This window comes from Procambarus clarkii, chromosome 41 (genome assembly GCF_040958095.1).
Source record: "Procambarus clarkii isolate CNS0578487 chromosome 41, FALCON_Pclarkii_2.0, whole genome shotgun sequence".
NCBI lineage: Eukaryota > Metazoa > Arthropoda > Malacostraca > Decapoda > Cambaridae > Procambarus > Procambarus clarkii.
The window spans coordinates 11,598,716-11,615,157 of NC_091190.1; the positions used below are offsets into that span (position 1 = coordinate 11,598,716).

General features: G+C 38.1%; 1 protein-coding gene across 2 annotated transcripts in view; it reads left to right on the top strand.

Moving 5' to 3' along the window:
• The first annotated feature begins 11,925 nt into the window (after positions 1 to 11,925).
• LOC123761059 (PPP2R1A-PPP2R2A-interacting phosphatase regulator 1) overlaps positions 11,926 to 16,442 on the top strand; it is a 52,336-nt gene continuing 47,819 nt past the window's right edge. The window contains exon 1 of one of the 2 annotated variants that reach the window (XM_045746942.2): positions 11,926 to 12,044. The gene's annotated coding sequence lies outside the window, so the exon portion shown is untranslated. Of the gene's footprint in view, positions 12,045 to 12,189; positions 12,212 to 16,442 lie in introns of those variants that run through there. The other variant, XM_045746941.2, reaches the window with a different exon arrangement.

A 16,442-nucleotide genomic window follows, 5' to 3' on the forward strand; every position in this document is an offset into this window, starting at 1 on the left:
TGAATCTGCAGAGTATTGGGGATAGAATTTCAGAGATAAATGTAGCCTCTGCCATTAGATTAATGAGAGGTGGGGGAGCTAATGAATTAATCCTCTCGGTTCAAAAGGTGGGAAGTAGTGAACAGTGTATGATGAAGAAGAGAGTATATATGAATAAATTATGTCATAATGTTATAAAGTATGATGTTATTACAGAGTGTGTTGCTGTGCCCAAGAGAAAATTTACACCACCATGGGAGGATTGTAATGTAGATGTAGTAATTACTCCCTTGCATAAGAAAAAAAGTATGTATGAAATAGGAGAGCTGAGGGCAACATATGATTGTATAATTAGAAAACTGCCTACGGAAAACACTCTACATGTATATTGTGATGGGTCAGTAGCTAGGGATGGGAAGGCAGGATGTGGAGTCTTGATCAGGGAGTACACTGACATCGGCACTGTAGATACTGTTATTGGACGCCGCTTAACTGACAATGTCTCTTCAACGCAGGCTGAACTCCAAGGTGTATTAGCAGGATTACAGGAAGTAGTCAAATGTGGTAAAAATGCTTGCTTCTTTATTGACAGCAGAGGAGCGTTAGAGTCTTTAAATAGCAGACGCCCAGTATACCAGAATATTGTGATAGAGTGTAGAGAGAATGTTAAGAGACTTGAAAAAACTGGGTATAAAGTAAGATTCATGTGGATCCCTTCACATGTGGGAATACTGTTGAATGAGGTAGTTGATGACATAGCGAAGAGAGCCACTGAAAAAACTCTTGTTGATGTTGTATGTCAGTTATCCTTGAAACAAATAAAAACTAGACTCAAGGTGATAAGAACATAAGAACATAAGAACAAAGGTAACTGCAGAAGGCCTATTGGCCCATACGAGGCAGCTCCTATTCTATAACCACCCAATCCCACTCATATACTTGTCCAACCCGCGCTTGAAACAATCGAGGGACCCCACCTCCACCACGTTACGCGGCAATTGGTTCCACAAATCTACAACCCTGTTACTGAACCAGTATTTACCCAAGTCTTTCCTAAATCTAAACTTATCCAATTTATACCCATTGTTTCGTGTTCTGTCCTGTGTTGATACTTTTAATACCCTATTAATATCCCCCTTGTTATGTCCATTCACCCACTTGTAAACCTCTATCATGTCGCCCCTAACTCTTCGCCTTTCCAGTGAATGCAACTTAAGCTTTGTTAATCTTTCTTCATATGAAAGATTTCTAATTTGGGGAATTAACTTAGTCATCCTACGCTGGACACGTTCAAGTGAATTTATATCCATTCTATAATATGGCGACCAAAACTGAACTGCATAATCTAAATGGGGCCTAACTAGAGCAAGATATAGCTTGAGAACCACACCAGGTGTCTTGTTACTAACGCTGCGATTAATAAATCCAAGTGTCCGATTTGCCTTATTACGAACATTTATGCATTGATCCTTTTGTTTTAAATTCTTACTAATCATAACTCCCAGATCCCTTTCGTAATCCGACTTCGCAATCACAACACCATCTAGCTCGTATCTTGTAACTCTATCATCATTACCTAACCTCAGAACTTTACATTTATCAGCATTAAACTGCATCTGCCAATCCTTTGACCATTTCAAAACCCTATCTAGATCAACTTGAAGTGATAGTGAGTCCTCCTCCGAATTAATTTCCCTACCGATTTTCGTATCATCGGCAAATTTGCAAATGTTGCTACTCAAACCTGAATCTAAATCATTTATATATATTATAAACAACAGAGGTCCCAGGACAGAGCCTTGAGGCACTCCACTTACAACATTTTCCCACTCTGACTTGATTCCATTTATACTAACTCTCTGTTTCCTTTGGTATAGCCATGCCCTAATCCAGCTTAATATAGCACCCCCAATACCATGAGACTATTTTTTTAATCAGTCTTTCATGTGGCACTGTATCAAAAGCTTTGCTAAAGTCAAGGTATACAACATCGCAATCCTTACCACTATCAACTGCCTCAACAATGCTAGAATAAAAAGATAACAAATTTGTTAAACATGAACGGCCATTTATAAAACCATGTTGCGACTCAATTATTAATTTATGTTTTTCAAGATGAAGACGAATTTTATTTGCTATTATAGATTCGAGTAACTTTCCCACAATAGACGTTAGGCTAATTGGTCGATAGTTAGACGCAAGTGATCTATCTCCTTTCTTAAAAACTGGTATCACATTAGCAACTTTCCAAAACTCTGGCACTCTGCCTGACTCTATTGATTTATTAAATATGGTTGACAGTGGGTCACAAAGCTCCTCTTTGCATTCTTTAAGCACCCTAGCAAACACTTCATCCGGCCCTGGGGATTTGTTTGGTTTGAGTTTTACTATTTGTTTAAGAACATCCTCCCTGGTAACTGCTAAACTCGTCAACCTGTCCTCGTCCCCACCCACATAGACTTGTTCGGCTGAAGGCATATTGTTAAGTTCCTCTTTAGTAAATACAGATACAAAATATTTATTAAAAATACTACTCATCTCTTCATCACTATCTGTTATTTGACCTGTCTCAGTTTTTAATGGACCTATCCTTTCCCTAGTCTTAGTACGATATAACTGAAAAAACCCTTTAGGATTTGTCTTTGCTTGCCCTGCTATGCGAACTTCATAGTTTCTTTTTGCTTTCCTTATCTCTTTTTTAACATTTCTAACCAGTTGTACGAATTCCTGTTCTAAAGTGACCTCCCCATTTTTAATCCTTTTGTACCAAGCTCTCTTTTTACCTATAAGGTTCTTCAAATTCTTTGTTATCCACTTTGGGTCATTAGTATACGATCTATTCAATTTGTATGGTATACTACGTTCCTGTGCTTTGTTTAGAATATTCTTAAATAAGTTATATATTGAATCCACATCGAAATCCCCATTTAAGTCACCTATCGCTGGGTTCATGTCTCGCTCCAAGACCGGCCCACACCCCATACCCAAGCCTTTCCAATCAATTTGACCCAAAAAATTTCTTAGGCTATTAAAATCAGCTTTTCGAAAATCTGGCACTTTAACAGAATTTTCTCCTACTGGTCTATTCCATTCTATGCTAAATCTGATTTCTTTGGGAAAGGATAGGTCCATTAAAAACTGAGACAGGTCAAATAACAGATAGTGATGAAGAGATGAGTAGTATTTTTAATAAATATTTTGTATCTGTATTTACTAAAGAGGAACTTAACAATATGCCTTCAGCCGAACAAGTCTATGTGGGTGGGGACGAGGACAGGTTGACGAGTTTAACAGTTACCAGGGAGGATGTTCTTAAACAAATAGTAAAACTCAAACCAAACAAATCCCCAGGGCCGGATGAAGTGTTTGCCAGGGTGCTTAAAGAATGCAAAGAGGAGCTTTGTGACCCACTGTCAACCATATTTAATAAATCAATAGAGTCAGGCAGAGTGCCGGAGTTTTGGAAAGTTGCTAATGTGATACCAGTTTTTAAGAAAGGAGATAGATCACTTGCGTCTAACTATCGACCAATTAGCCTAACGTCTATTGTGGGAAAGTTACTCGAATCTATAATAGCAAATAAAATTCGTCTTCATCTTGAAAAACATAAATTAATAATTGAGTCGCAACATGGTTTTATAAATGGCCGTTCATGTTTAACAAATTTGTTATCTTTTTATTCTAGCATTGTTGAGGCAGTTGATAGTGGTAAGGATTGCGATGTTGTATACCTTGACTTTAGCAAAGCTTTTGATACAGTGCCACATGAAAGACTGATTAAAAAGATAGAGTCTCATGGTATTGGGGGTGCTATATTAAGCTGGATTAGGGCATGGCTATACCAAAGGAAACAGAGAGTTAGTATAAATGGAATCAAGTCAGAGTGGGAAAATGTTGTAAGTGGAGTGCCTCAAGGCTCTGTCCTGGGACCTCTGTTGTTTATAATATATATAAATGATTTAGATTCAGGTTTGAGTAGCAACATTTGCAAATTTGCCGATGATACGAAAATCGGTAGGGAAATTAATTCGGAGGAGGACTCACTATCACTTCAAGTTGATCTAGATAGGGTTTTGAAATGGTCAAAGGATTGGCAGATGCAGTTTAATGCTGATAAATGTAAAGTTCTGAGGTTAGGTAATGATGATAGAGTTACAAGATACGAGCTAGATGGTGTTGTGATTGCGAAGTCGGATTGCGAAAGGGATCTGGGAGTTATGATTAGTAAGAATTTAAAACAAAAGGATCAATGCATAAATGTTCGTAATAAGGCAAATCGGACACTTGGATTTATTAATCGCAGCGTTAGTAACAAGACACCTGGTGTGGTTCTCAAGCTATATCTTGCTCTAGTTAGGCCCCATTTAGATTATGCAGTTCAGTTTTGGTCGCCATATTATAGAATGGATATAAATTCACTTGAACGTGTCCAGCGTAGGATGACTAAGTTAATTCCCCAAATTAGAAATCTTTCATATGAAGAAAGATTAACAAAGCTTAAGTTGCATTCACTGGAAAGGCGAAGAGTTAGGGGTGACATGATAGAGGTTTACAAGTGGATGAATGGACATAACCGGGGGGATATTAATAGGGTATTAAAAGTATCAACACAGGACAGAACACGAAACAATGGGTATAAATTGGATAAGTTTAGATTTAGGAAAGACTTGGGTAAATACTGGTTCAGTAACAGGGTTGTTGATTTGTGGAACCAATTGCCGCGTAACATTGTGGAGGTGGGGTCCCTCGATTGTTTCAAGCACGGGTTGGACAAGTATATGAGTGGGATTGGGTGGTTATAGAATAGGAGCTGCCTCGCATGGGCCAATAGGCCTTCTGCAGTTACCTTTGTTCTTATGTTCTTATGTTCTTATGTTTGTGATCACTGCTCCCTAGCTCACTCCCTATTTCGATGTCATTAATTTGCGTTTCCCTGTTAGTTAACACTAAATCTAAAATATTATTTTCCCGTGTTGGTTCCTTAATGTGTTGCGTAAGAAAGCAATCGTCAATTAATTCTAGAAAATCTTCTGCTTCACTATTCCCTGTTTTGTTCAACCAGTTTATTCCGCTAAAATTAAAGTCACCCATGACATAAATACTGTTTGATCTAGATGCTCTAGATATTTCATCCCATAGATGCTTTGCTTCCATTCTGTCTAAATTTGGTGGCCTATATATTACTCCTATTATAATATTATTAGCTTTTTCGTTTAATTCAATCCAAATAGTTTCTGTGTGTGGCTCTGTTTTGATTCCCTCTTTGAGACTACATTTCAAATTGTCCCTAACATATATGGCTACTCCACCTCCTCGTCTAATATATCTATCTGTGTGAAATAGTTTAAATCCATATATTTGATATTCAGCTAATAGTTCTCTATTTTCTACATTCATCCACGTTTCGGTAAGTGCAATAATATCTATTTTTTCTGTGCAGACAAGAGCATTTAATTCGTTAATTTTATTTCTTAGACTTCTACTGTTAGTGTAATATACCCTAAGTGAATTGTTATTTTGCGGACCTTCTCTTTCCCTGATCGTTTTGCCAATTCCTTTCTCCCACAAACACATACTTTTATTACCTCCTTCCTCCAAATCAATTCCCATACCTCTATCTACTAACAGTTTAAACCCAAACAAACACCTCTAACCACTTCTTCTAGCGAGTTCGCAACAGCAACAACCCCAGCTCTCGATAGATGCACCCCATCACGAGCATACATTTCATTTCTTCCATAGAAGTGTTCCCAGTTGTCTATGAAAGATATTGCATTTGATTTGCAATATCTTTCCAGCCGGCAATTGACACCAAGTGCCCTCGATATCCATTCATTTCCCACTCCCTTTCTTGGAAGAATGCCACATATGATCGGGATTCCTCCCTTGCTCCTAACTCTATGGCTGTTTTATACCTCTGAATCAGTTCCTCACTCCTGACTCGACCAACATCATTTCCTCCCACGCTAATGCAAATAATGGGATTGTTCCCATTACCAGCCATAATATCATTCATGTTGTTTATAATATCACCAATGCCAGCTCCGGGATAGCAAACCCTTAACCTGTTCCCCCTATCTCTAGCACAAAACGTTCTATCCAAATACCTTATCTGGGAATCTCCCACAACTAATGTTTGCTTAGGTACTTCCTTTACTTTCTGAGGGGCCTGCGCTTCCTTTCTCTTCGTTGCTTAATCAACCTGATTCAGGAGGGTGAAGAAATGATAAAGAGAATGGCAATGGTGGACAGTAGTAACACACTTAAGAATTATTCAATAATAAATACAAATTCGTCCTTCACTTATGGTAAAGGAAAGTCTACTTGGAAGGATTCAATTTACATGAGATTACGATTAGGATATAAATATATCTGGCAATACGGTGTTGATGTCAGTGAAAAAGATAAGGAGTGTAAATTATGTAGTATGCCGTACGCCCACACCTTAGAACATTATGTATTAGAGTGTCACCTTATTGAAAAATATAGAAATAAGGAAATAAATAGTGTACCACATCAAATTGTTTGGATGTGTGATAATGGTATAATAGACAGTATACTTAGGAGCTACAAGAATTTTGCCCCAAGAATGTAACAATTATATGCTGTACTTGCTGTATGCAATGTTAAATGGGATTCTTGTACTGTTATATGTCTATTTGTACTCACTGAATTTGTGCGCCCCTTGAGGGACTTGAAGTAGAGGGGGGTAGAAATAGCCTAAGCTACTCTATCCCTTTGAGATGTATTTATTGCTTATCTCAATAAACATACTTGAACTTGAACTTGAACTTGTATAGTAATTATTTACGAACTCCAATTAACCTCTGGTTTCCAAATAAGAACTCAGGGTCATAACATCTGGGAATTCTCATTATCTGCTGATGTAGACCTGACCAAATGTAAATTGTGTCAACAAAATTATTCGCACACCCTCCGTCACTATGTGATGGAGTGCAAAATGATATGTGAATTCAGAGACAATTCTGTAACCAATGTTCCAAAGATGTATAAATATTTCATTCTAAATGATCTGCTACCAGAAATTTTAGCCAAATATTCCCAGTTTGCTAACTGTAGGTAGTAACTAAGTGACTAACCTATCCACCGTTGCCATTGGATGGGGGCGGTGTGCAGGACAAACATATGAATTGTGACATTAGCTCTCCACATATGTCAGTTGCTTAATTTAGAAACTATTTGTGGTCGATCTCGGACCCATCGTTGATGTGACGACTTAAATTGAATTTTGTAACTAGCTCATCAAGATTGTAACTTGCTTAGCTAAATGAATTTTGGGGTTCAGTCCCTGAGCCCATTATGTGCCTCTGTAATCCTTTCTACTAACGTCCACAAGATGGGTATGGGGTGCATAACAAATTAACTAAAAAAAAACTGATAAGCTTGAGGTAATTTGCAGTGGTTGAACCCCATGCACAGATACCGTATGTAAGATAGGAATAGATTAGTGCGTATTTTAATGGGAGGAGAGCAGTGGGGAACATAATACCTGATTTTAGAAAGTATACCGACCGAAGAAGGGGATATGTAGCATTATCAGAATTATCACTACAGAAGATTGTAGCATTTTTTGTTCCTAATTGAAAATTGACATAATTTAGGGTGGAAGTATCTACACCCTGTTCCAAAACGGCATGTACCCCTCGCCAACATGTTCCTGCATTTCCGAGGATGCAGAAAATGGCATTTTGCTCCTAATTTTCCATATTTGCATATTCCTTTAGCGTAGAATTTGCAAATGTGTTCCGGTTTTGCGTTTTTCAAGGTATTTATATCTGTGTCTGTCTTGTCTAGCTCTTTATTGGAGCCATCTCCGTTTTTCGTCCCAATTCCTTCATTTATGCACTCTGTCTCACTGTTGCTCTGATCGTTTATATTACCTGGCTCTGCAATATTGCTGTTATTTTGTACCACAATACCCTCTTCCTCCACACTACTGCTGCGGTTCTCTAAACTATCTGTTCCTGAGTTTTGGTCGTTATCCAATGTTGTCTTTTCCCAGTCCGCATATATCACTGGTAACTTGTCTGTGAATGATAATCTCCGTGACTCGGGAATGTTTTTCATCAGTTTAGTTATGTTCTCTAACATTAATCTGTCATCTTTGCAAACCCAGTAAATTCCTTGCCTTTTTGTGCATCCTGGAGATAATTCTGTACAGCCCAGGTGAAATCTTATGTTACAGATGCAACACTTGACGCCTACATTACGTTATCCCAATACTCCCGAACACTCGCCACACCTCTCCATTGTCTGATGTATTGTATTGTATTTGTGGTTCATTGTATGGATCATTTGTTGATGTCAGTCCTTTTAACTCTTTATAAAATTATATGTATATATTTATATATTTAATATTTATAATATTATATGTATATCGTATATTTGTAATATTATGTATGTTATTTTGTTCAAACTTTATGGCAGGTACTTAGCGAAGCTGGTCCCCGGTCGGTACAGGTGACCTCTTGTTGTCCCAGGTTGATGTCACCAGTTTCCAGTTACTCGATTTATAACACTGATTTATTCTTTGCTTGTATTCTTACAAGGAATTTTCCGCCTAATTTCCGGCTTGCAATGGTACTCACTCACTATTACTATTTCCTAGATTCACATTTCCATATTACACTATATATTTTCCGTATTTTATCCCTGAGGGACGTGCCCTGGGGTAGGCCTCGTGGCTCGCGTAAACACAGCCTACTGATGCCGCCTCTTGTCACTATTCTATATTTCTAGTATTCTATATTTATAATATTCTATGCACGATTTTCCTTTACTTCCAACTTATATGTTGTTGTGATACCCGTTCTACTTCACTGTTCCACGAATCACCGTTCACTATTTTTTTTTCCCCATACACGCATGTACACAAAGCCTCGTGCACTGGCTCACACGTGGTCTCCTGTTTATTCTCTGGATAAATGAGAGGGAAGAATGGAAGTAACTGCAAAGGGCCTATTGGCCCATACTTCCTCTTGATGCTTCTATACTGGTCTCCGTACCAATATAGAAGCATCAAGAGGAAGTATGGGCCATGCAATAGGCCCTTTGCAGTTACTTCCATTCTTCCCTCTCATTTATGCAATTAATACCTATTGTTCCGTGTTCTGTCTTGTGTTGGTCAAAAGTTTGTTCACCTCATCCAAAACTGTTGCAACATATCACCTCACCCAAATGCGAGTATATAAGACAAGCTGTTTAGCGTTAGAATAAGTAAAACTCTGTTTTACTTGTGTTTTCAGGTTACAGTTGTGTGTGTAAACTAAAGTCTTTGAAAATGTAATAAGTTATTACGAAACGCGTTCAAGCGTCTCGTCAGACTAGAAATAAAAATTAATTTTGGAGAATTGATTTTTCAATTACCATCGACAGTAAAAAGAAACATAAGAAATATTGAGAAAATTCGTGTTAGAATTATTAATTTTACTTTTTCGGTCATATTTAACAACATATGTTTACAAGAAAGACTGCTACCAAAATATATAATTAGATATATAGTATATATATTACATATATATTATATATATATTATATATATATTATATATATATATATATATATATATATATATATATATATATATATATATATATATATATATATATATATATATATATATATTTTATATATATATATGTGTGTATATCACGAAAATAAACACGTGATTAAGAATGTGACAATGTCAGACCACGGAGGAAAATGAAACAGGAATTTCCTTAAGTACTTTCGTATATTAAAGATGTATTTTAGAAGATGTAAGACCTTCTGAAGATGTATTTAATATACGAAAGTACTTAAGGAAATTCCTGTTTCATTTTCCTCCGTGGTCTGACATTGCCATATATTATATATATATATATATATATATATATATATATATATATATATATATATATATATATATATATATATATATATATATATATATATATATATATATATATATATATATATATATATATTGTTACGATAATCTCCTTCCAGAGAGATTTGACCTGCTCTTTCCTATCGCCATGTTACTTCAGTACATCTACAACATTTAGATACTACAAGCAAGTGTAGTACATATTTAGTTAACTACGTTTTGCCAGGCACAAACGTATCACACTCGCTCTCCACCCTCCCTCGTCGCCGATCACCAAACTAGCATTTCCAGCCTGCCCGCTTCTGATTGGCGAATCTACGTCTGCACCATTGCACTTTTGCACTTCAGCGCCATCTACCTAGTCGATGTCTGGGGCCTGTACCAGCCATTGGAGTTAGAATATTCTGTGCTCTCAAGCTGAAACAACCATCTGATATACGCTCTGTCTATTAGTCGACAGCTTCACATACTTCACAGATGGCTCAGTAGACCAACAGGGACAAGAAACCAGAGCTACAGTTAAAGCAGGAAACTCTGTAAATAGTTGGAGGCTCTCAAATGGGTGTTCGACTTTACAGAGATGCTAGCCATTCAAAAGGCTTTGAAACATGCTCTTGCTCAACACCAACATGTTATCATACATACAGATTCGAAAACCGCCATTGAAACCTTGCAACAAGAAGACATATGTGATAACATACATCTGATCACAAATGTCATATCATTAATGCAAACACTCAAACGACAAGGCCGACGGGTACTTATCAACTGGGTGCCAAGTCATGTGGGAATAATAGGAAATGACATTGCAGACGAAGCTGCAAAACTTGCAACTAAGAGAAGAAATGTAGACATTTACATACCACAGTCTATCACAGATTAAGAAAGTAATTAGAAACAGAGCAATGCAAAAGATGTACAGTAACCACAACACAGCAGTTGCAACATCAGGATCTGCGGGTTGGTACAAGAATTCAACCAACTACGAACCACTTAGTTTGATGAAAGGGAGCAGTAGAGCAACAGAAGTGCACTTACATCGCATCAGGCTTGGATACCCATGGCTTACAGGTTACATGAGGAAATAAGCTTACAGGTTCCGGAAGATGAGAGGAAATGTCAACACTCTGGAGAAATGCCCGACAGACTACTGGAACATTATCTAACACAGTGCACAGTTACAAACCCATTAAGATTTCAACAGAGCAGAAGAAGTTGTTAAACACATATGGCAAAATCTTACTGAAGCGGCTCACGTAAAACAGAAACAACACTTAGTGGGCCAGCCAGAGGCTTAGTGCCCGCGCAGGAATATCCCTGCCAAAAAAAAAAGTTGATGTTCTCAGCCAGCGCTTTATTCTCAGCACCTGTTAATTTCATATTGTCTTTATCCATTTTAGAGTAATGTCACCATTATAATGTTTTATGTTATTTTTTGAATCTTGTAAGTTTGCACTGTACATAGCCAAGGAATTGTCTTATTCTTAATTCGTTTTAAATTTAATTAAAGTTTCATTGTTCATACTGTTTTGCTTGTTTTGCCTTACTTTGCCACAGGACACAACAGCTACGCAGTCATTTTTTTTCTTAAATGTGATAGGCATTGACACCAGCCATTGGGAGGACTGCCGAACACCTACACTTCTTTTTTCCATCACACACTATATATATATATATAATATATATATATATATATATATAATACATTTATTTAGGTTTTTGAAACCCGTATAGAGGGGGGAGGGCAGTGACTTAATATCTAACATTCAAAGATTTACGTAAGGGGGCTGTGCTGTCTGGGGCCAGAGTTTGTTATTGTTCTAATGACAGATTTTTGTTAAGGTGCAAACCCATCATGTGCCTCTGTAACCTTTTCCGAAAGATATTTGTTTGCCAATATCCTGCCCTAGGGCATGAGTGATGGATGTCTGTGAGGAATATATACTTCTTCTAAACATCATCTCGTACATAATAACCTGCTGGAATAATTATTTCAAAATGTTATCCCTGAGCAAGAGTAAGCGAGGGTCCGCGCGCTAAAACTACATTATGATTGGCTGAGGGCCAGCCGCTCCACCAATCATAGGCCACTCGCTCATGCTCTTGAAGTAAACGGAGTGGTGGCTTGTGAACGAAAACATTGGACGTCAATAATGGGGTTTTCCTCAAATTTTGGGTAAATCTCTCAAGTTTACTATGCCTTTCATCGGTTATTTAGAGGGAGTTGTGATTGTTAGCAAATCACGGCCAGAAGCTACCGGTTGTTAGAGGGTAATAGAGGAAGTTTGTGAGGATGGACCTTGCGATGACTTCCACCACCAGGCAGGTCTCAGCTAGTCCTTGGTAGGAGTTAGATTTGTGCTTGTATGTGTTGTGTGGTGTTGAGAGAACAGGTGGCAGGGTTGTGTGTGGCGAGGAGGCCATGGAGGATGTGTGTGGCCCAGGCAGGCGATGGTCACATGGTAGAGACAGCTCATTCCTCTGACGCTATACTCTGTATTAACAATATTGACAGTGGTGATGGTCATGTCTCATAAGCTAGCACGAGTATTGGCGTTCAGGACAAAATTGTGTGTTTGTTACTGTCAAACTGTGCTTGGTGGCTGTGTGGGGTGTGTCCGTAGACAGGTATCCATCTCTGGATGTGCCCATAGATGGGTATCCATATCAGACTGTCTTGTAGCAAAATGTTGATTTTGAGTAAAGCTGAAGACAAATTTGCTGAAAATTCATTTTGTAATAGTAGGACCATGAATAATCTTTTGAGAATCTTGAACTGTAACTTTTGGTTGGTCTCGAGGCAAGTTGCTCTATTTCTAACTCATCATAATCTAACCTGAACTAACTTATTCAGCACTCGGCCACTAGCTGAAATTATATCATAATAATACAAATAACCTGGACTAACCTACTCTAGAAAAGTGTCTTGCTCTAAGTGAAGGGCTGAAAAGGATACAGGCTACTGTATTTTATACCCATAACAAATTGCCAACAGATTTTAAGATCTACCCAACCCAACATAGCACCCAGCCTAACAGCATAACGTGACCCTGCCTGACATAACTATATATCCAAATTGGGCACATTTCCTTTCACCTAATGCTGCTGTTCACCTAACATTGAGTAAGTACTCAGGAGTTAGGATGCAATCCCACAACAAGCTGACTAAGCAGGGTCAGTAATTCAGCCTTTGGACCTCGATAAAAGCCAAACGTGTATGAATACACTGGCTTCTGTTCCCCGATACACACCGAATTAACCCTTGTGTTGCTCAGGGCGATGAATGAAGCTTAAAATTTTTCCAGTCAGTTTGGATATCAATTTGCTAGCAGTCATGATCAGTGCACAAAGAAGATGGAGAATCATAGTTTGATTTTTTTGATATCGCACCAAGGTATGTCATTTTCAGAGTCCTCTGGCTGCACTAGGCATTCAGATCCCAACCTAAATAAAAGTTACTCTTGTACACAAAAATCTGCTCTATCCAATGCTGTCATTCAAAAACCAAACTGGGATGACGCATATTGAGATATTTTGCCTTGAAAGTTAGCTAGTTTTGCACAAAATTTATTTTTGGCCAACTTTCAAGTGGGCCACCTCTGGACATATGGGTACAACAGAGTTGCTATTGCATCACTGCATAATATTGTGCTTGTTATACATCGTTGCAAAAGATCATGGTGTTTAGACCTTTTGGTGATGCATAAGTGGTCTCCAAATTGGGGTCCAAATTTCTCACGACAAAATTTGGCAGTAATTTTAGCATGGATTGGTAGCTGAATGGCTACCCAAACTACTTTATTACACTGCTGTATTCCGCACCAAAAGTTGTCCTGGTATGCCAAATTTCACACCTCTCTACGCACTAGACGTGTTTTCATAAAGGATCAAAGTGGACCCTTTTTACAATATGTACGCATTAACCCTGGTCGAGGAGGCCTGGTCGAGGACCGGGCCGCGGGGACACTAAAAGCCCCGAAATCATCTCAAGATAACCCTTCCACTGCTCAGGGGTCCTGTGGACATTTACACCCCTGTGCGCAAGAAAAAAAAAATCAACATTTTTTTTCGTCTTCTACACATGTTAATGTGTGTCCCCTGAGCACGGGAAAAATAAAAATAAAATCGTAGGCAACATATTTTGGGCGCAATTGACTGAGGAAGTCTGGCAAAAGTGAGCGTTGACAGAGCGGTCGTCAGAGCCGGTCAGTGTCACCCGCGCTGACAGGTGGGAGTTGCCACAAAGATATTATCACTTAATTATTTCTATGTCTGATTGATTTTTTCTTAGTTTTTTTGCAATAATATTATTCAATAGTGTGTACTGTAATATATTTATATAATAAAAGTGGTGAATAATCACTATACAGTACTTAAAAGTATGGTGTGCATATTAGTGATTCAATTATGATGTTCATAAAACAAACAAATAGTTTTGCTGCTATTACACTCTATACTCAGGTTATATATAAGTATCTGCATATTTTGTTCACCATAACGAACCACTAAGTTGGTATTGAGAGTCAAAAAGCAACGAGGAGTTACCGCGACACACCAGCCAGCCACTCGCTGCCACTCCCTCAACACACGCACTAAACTTTCTCCCACAACAATACCATTTGTTGTGTTATTACACTATATACAGATGTTATATATAAGTATAAATTTTGTTCACCACAACTGTACAGCTAAGCTGATATAGTTAGTTCAGGCACTAAGAGTCGTCGCTATACACACAGTCAGCTGGCGGCTGCCCCACTCATTCAAGGTCACACGCACTAAACTTTCTCCCCCTAACAATACTGTTTGCAGTGTTATTACACTATATACACATGTTATATATAAGTATCTACATGTTGTATGCACCGTAACTGTACACCTAAGCTTGTAGTGCGCCCAAAGAGCATAGTGGCCACCCTCTAAACAGTTAGACAAATCATGCAGACGATGTCACCTCCGTCATCCAAATGGCTCCTCCCAGCATAATCCTTTTGCTGTTATTACACTAATGCACACATTATATATAAGTATCTATATTTGTGTTCACCATAGAGAACCACTGAGCTGGTATGGTGAATGCAAACAATAACAGGTGGCCACACAGTCAGTAAACGATGTCATCTCCCTCCGTCTCTCGGCATCACTCCTCCCACAGTGCTAATTATTACAACAATCCTGCTATTATCACAACCCTGGTTATTTATATCAGTCAGGGGTCATCTATAATATTGTCATCGCTAAATAATAATTATATTTATTTTGACATTTTTCGGCGATGCTGTGGTCACAAGCTGAACAGCAATGCTGTTCGCTCATGCTGCGTGCGCCAACCTTGGTTGCTCCAACAGTACTATGCCTCTCACACCTGTGAATATTGCCCACGATTTTTTTTTAAAAATGGAGTCTGTTTACACGAGCCCTGAGGAAGCTACTGTGAACCCCGTGTAGCCGCGGGCCATTTGAATTGGCCCTGGCACCCTTGGGCGTATATATACACCATGTGTACGGTGGGACATGTTACTCAGAGCGTATATATACGCCATGCGCAGTTTAAGGGTTAACGGGATGAGAGCCCATTGAACGTGGACCTATTATTTAAGAACCAAAGAAGATTGAGCTCTAATATTTTGCACAATTTCATTTGGGGTTTAGGGCTACTTTATTACAAAATTTCATTAGATTTAGAAAGGGTCGAGTGGGAGGCCTTTGGTGAATTCACACGGAATGACCCTTCATTGTACACGGGATAACTCGTATGTAAAAAAATGTGATGATACTTCCTCTAAATAAATACTATATTCTATATTTTGTTTTTTCTGAGTTGGATTTTGAGATTTGGCAATTCGGTATTTAGCAATTTTTGGTTACATTATATAACCAGTCTCCGTGGTGTAGTGGTAAGACACTCGCCTGGCGTTCCGCGAGCGCTTTGTCATGGGTTCGTATCCTGGCCGGGGAGGATTTACTGGACGCAAATCCTTAACTGTAGCCTCTAACTCAACAGTAAAATGGGTACTTGGTTGTAAAAACGATTCTTCGCGGCAGGGATCGTATTCCAGGGACCTGCCTGAAACGCTAAGTGTACTAGTGGCTGTACAAGAATGTAACAACTCGTGTATCTATATATATATATATATATATATATATATATATATATATATATATATATATATATATATATATATATATATATATATATAAAAACATTTAGTTTTATTGTATCAAATGATAGAATATGGCATATCTCTGCACAAAATTAAGAATAAATAGTGTTAAGATATGAAAGTGATTTACTTATATATTAAGATAATTAAAATATGGTTAATCTTATAAGTTTAGTAACTTGATGGAGATCAATCACATAGCAAGCAACAGTACAGTATCTGGTGTACAGTGTATGGTGGCCACTGTGCTGTTTGGACACAGTTCCAGCTTAGTTGTATAGTTATGGTGAATAAAACATGTAGATACTTATACATAACATGTGTGTGTAAATAGTGTAATAAAAACAACAGTACAGTATGGTGGGAATGTTGGCAAGTAAGGTGTTGGAGGAGTGAGGGAGGGCTGGCTG